Source organism: Phytophthora infestans, genomic scaffold (genome assembly GCF_000142945.1).
Source record: "Phytophthora infestans T30-4 supercont1.52 genomic scaffold, whole genome shotgun sequence".
NCBI classification, from domain to species: domain Eukaryota; phylum Oomycota; class Peronosporomycetes; order Peronosporales; family Peronosporaceae; genus Phytophthora; species Phytophthora infestans.
The window spans coordinates 798,583-802,987 of NW_003303707.1; the positions used below are offsets into that span (position 1 = coordinate 798,583).

Sequence of the window (4,405 nt, forward strand, 5' to 3'; positions counted from 1 at the left end):
CGCCACCGTGTGCAGCCCCTCGCAGCAATTCCTCTGCACCTCCAGCACCATTTGCACTGCACTTACATTCGCCATCCGCTACTCCATTGTGCTCCCCGATACTTGGAACATACTTGGCGGAAACTTGCAATAAACTCGAGGAACAAACTCCAAAAGACGCAACAGCAGCACTACTCTCAATGTTGTTTTACTTATACCATGATGTAGCATCTGTGTGGCCTCGCGGTCGCTCAGTTCTAGTTGTAAACTTGGGCTTTTGCCTGGGTGAGCTACGTGGAAGACATCGTCAGGTGGGGAGTTTGGCTGGGGCGGCACATCTGTTAAATGATAACACAGGTGTCCTAAGGTGAGCTCAATGAGAACAGAAATCTCATGTAGAACAAAAGGGTAAAAGCTCACTTGATTTTGATTTTCAGTATGAATACAAACCGTGAAAGCGTGGCCTATCGATCCTTTAGTTCTTTTGAATTTTAAGCTAGAGGTGTCAGAAAAGTTACCACAGGGATAACTGGCTTGTGGCAGCCAAGCGTCCATAGCGACGTTGCTTTTTGATTCTTCGATGTCGGCTCTTCCTATCATTGCGAAGTAGAACTCGCCAATTGTTGGATTGTTCACCCACTAATAGGGAACGTGAGCTGGGTTTAGACCGTCGTGAGACAGGTTAGTTTTACCCTACTGATGAGTTCGTTGTCTAAACAGTAATCCAACCCAGTACGAGAGGAACCGTTGGTTCAGATAATTGGTAACTGCGGTTAGCTGAAAAGCTAGTGCCGCCAAGCTACCATCTGTAGGATTATGGCTGAACGCCTCTAAGTCAGAATCCATGCTGGAATAGACGATAATCACCTTTCCCGATGTGCCGCGAATAGCGATAGGTGTCTTCTGGACACCCAACATCATACAATTGCAACGCACTCCGCTGCCTGTCAAGTACTGGCGGTGGAGAGTAGGCTGATTTGTAATTTCAAATATTGGGAAAGATAAATCCTTTGTAGACGACTTAACTACAGAACGGGGTGTTGTAAGCATGAGAGTAGTCTTGTACTACGATCTGCTGAGATTTAGCCCTTGTTCTATTGATTTGTTCAGAAATGAACATTTCTCCCCCCAATTGCAAACGCGCAATGTTAAAACTATAAAGTTAAGCAGTCGAAATAAGGCTGCGTTAAAGTGATTTACTTTCGCTATGGGGCGGCGAAAGTAACCGGTCAAAGTGCTGGTAGAGAGTTAATACTGTTAAGCTTAAGATCGTCAAAGTCTTTGTTTTGGCTTAGTGAGGTTTGTTCGCAAAAATCGCTAAGTGCCGCTGCTATTGTTTTCCGAGCCAAATTCGGCGACCTTAGTATCGGGTTTATAACAGGCAGAAAGCGAGAAACACTTTGCGTGAAAATCGCTAAGTGCCAGCGCTAATGATTTCTGAGCCAAAATCGGAGATTTTAGTATGGGGGTTTAACAGGGCAAGCTAGACGGCAGGGCGTAAAATTAGACTTGGTTTAAGTATGTTAAAAGAGAGCGAATAGCGTGAATTAGACTTGGTTTAACTATGTTAAAGAGAGCGGAATAGCATGAATTAGACTTGGTTTAAGTATGTTAAAGAGAGCGGAATAGCATGAAATAGACTTGGTTTAACTATGTTAAAAGAGAGCGAAATAGCATGAAATAGACTTGGTTTAACTATGTTAAAGAGAGCGGAATAGCATGAAATAGACTTGGTTTAACTATGTTAAAGAGAGCGGAATAGCATGAAATAGACTTGGTTTAAGTATGTTAAAAGAGAGCGAAATAGCGTGAATTAGACTTGGTTTAAGTATGTTAAAGAGAGCGGAATAGCATGAAATAGACTTGGTTTAACTATGTTAAAAGATAGCGAAATAGCGTGAATTAGACTTGGTTTAAGTATGTTAAAGAGAGCGGAATAGCATGAAATAGACTTGGTTTAACTATGTTAAAAGAGAGCGAAATAGCATGAAATAGACTTGGTTTAAGTATGTTAAAAGAGAGCGAAATAGCGTGAATTAGACTTGGTTTAAGTATGTTAAAGAGAGCAGAATAGCGCGAATTAGACTTGGTTTAAGTATGTTAGAGAGAGCAGAGTAGCGTGAATTAGACTTGGTTTAAGTATGTTAAAGAGAGCAGAATAGCGCGAATTAGACTTGGTTTAAGTATGTTAGAGAGAGCAGAGTAGCGTGAATTAGACTTAGTTTAAGTATGTTAAAGAGAGCGGAATAGCGTGAATTAGACTAGGATAAAGTATGCAAAATGAAGCTGAGGACTTTGTGAAAAAATGCGAAGTTGTTTGCTGTTCTAATTGTATGGGTTTGGAGATGTTTTTGGCTTGGATTAATAACAGGCAGGAAGCGCGAGGAAACGCAGCGAATATGGACGCGTACGCGGAAGGTGACGGCGGAGGAAGCGCGGATATGGAGGTGAAAATGGTGAAGGTGATGGCGCGAGGAAGGTGACCGCGCATGGGTGTGAATATGGAGGTGATGAAAGGTGACGGGAGGAAACGCATGATGTATATGACAAGTTAGTGTCGTACTTAAGCGGAGCGCGCGCTGTGCATGTATGAAGGTGTCGAAGGTGTTCATATTGCCTAAGACGCGTACGTGCACATGTCATGTCGCATAGGAAGCGTAGGTATGGTTGTGCAAGTCGTAAATGGCCACTTTGGTGGTTTAACATTGTTTCCAGGCCGCGTATGCGCAAATATGGGGTGCGGCGGCTATCTGCACTGCTGTGTATGAAGGTGTCGGTCTGTGTGGGGTTCCTATCGGAGAGAATACGTATGCTGCGTTGTAGGAGTGAGCTGCTGGCCACACGTTTGTATTGGAGTGCGCCACACCACCCCCCTTTTTGTTTTGTTACTATATAAAGTGTAGCCATCCACCCAGCCAATTCTGAGGGCCAGAAGGGGTATTGGGGGCCATCGTGTGCAGTCTATGGCCACGTATGTGGACATGTGAGTGTGTAAATGTGTTGTACCAATGTATACGAGTGATAAACACTAATAGGTGTGTCGGTCAAAGTCAAATGTAGACGGCCATCTTAGGCTGAAAGCACCATATCCCGTCTGCTCTGTGAAGTTAAGCAGCCTCAAGCTCGGGTAGTACTCGGGTGGGTGACCACCGGGGAAGTCCGGGTGCTGTCTACTTTTTAGCCCGTTTTGAGCTGTTTACCGACTTTGCGTGTGTTTGCAAACGCAAGATATGATGTCTGGCATGTGCCCACACGACATCTTGGTTTTAGTATGCCTGGCGAGCCACTACACACGAGATCTTGTTTTTTGTATGGTGTTCTTTAATTTGATTATTATGAAGATGAAAGAGAACCGTTAGAACGGGTATGAAGGGTGTTCTAGGGGTGCTTTTCGGTGCTCTTTCACGTGGACATATCGCAGCATGCGACATGTCAGTGGAACACTGTCTAAATTAATAAATACTGTTTTGGCCGATTTCTAAAAGCGTCTATAAAAGGGCATAAGTGCAATGACTCGTCTTTGTAACCCTGCGGCCTAGGCGTAGTTTTTCACGGGGAATCCGAATATCAAAGGTAGATTTATGTACAACATGTACTTTTTTTGCAACATGTACTTTTTATCTACGGGACATAGACATATGTAAAAACACACGGCGGAGCCGTTCCCGCAATCAGAATTTGTCTAACTCTTCTAGATCAAAAGTTATTCAGCGAAATGTGAGACTTTGTTTGGCATGCTCTTTTTTTAGGTGGTTTTTTCCGGTTTTATGTGCCGCCCGGCAGATCTGGCCTGCAGACTTTAGCAGAAAACTTGGCGCATGTGTTCGCACGACCGCTCCCAAAGTTTTACAAGCATATCTCCAGTAGTTGCTTCGCAATGATTTTTTTAGTGACGCCAAAAAACGCCATTTTCGCGGAAAATGGACACCTTGGACGGCCAAAATCACCACTTTTGGCCATGTTTGGCCCTGCACATCCAGGAAGCAAATGAGACTGCTCCGTATAAAAACTGCCCTAGGGGTGCTTTTATGCGCGCATTCTCGTGGTCAAGTCAGATTTTGGCTAAATTCAAATGCCTTGTCTATAAACACTTTTTTCGACCTAAATTTTCACCTGTTTTGTCCCGAAATGATAGCACCCATTCTTTATTTGCCTATATATCGCGAAGGAGGCAACTTTTTTTCCTGTTACGTATAGATAGGAAATTGAAATCGGGCGTTTTACGGCACGAGGAAACAAAAGTCTCCATACCAGCTACCCTCGGTTTCCAAAGGACTTTTTAATTTAGGGAAGCCGTGGATCTTCTGTATTGTACTTGTTTCAGGGAATTCACATGAACTATGCAACACAACACCAAATTGCAAGCATAGCCAGCACACGCCTTCTGTACACTCTTGTCGCGAGAGCAGGAGTCACACAGAAGACG

General features: G+C 43.8%; 2 non-coding genes across 2 annotated transcripts; both read left to right on the plus strand.

The window, feature by feature from the left end:
- Positions 1-168: 168 nt before the first annotated feature.
- PITG_33353 lies at positions 169-960 on the plus strand (the record flags this gene model as incomplete). The annotated part of the gene is made up of 1 exon (XR_009934747.1): positions 169-960. It is a non-coding gene; the product is annotated as a 28S ribosomal RNA (ribosomal RNA).
- A 2,082-nt stretch (positions 961-3,042) lies between these two features.
- On the plus strand, positions 3,043-3,156 carry PITG_33354. Its single transcript, XR_009934748.1, has one exon. It is a non-coding gene; the product is annotated as an 8S ribosomal RNA (ribosomal RNA).
- Positions 3,157-4,405: the final 1,249 nt, after the last annotated feature.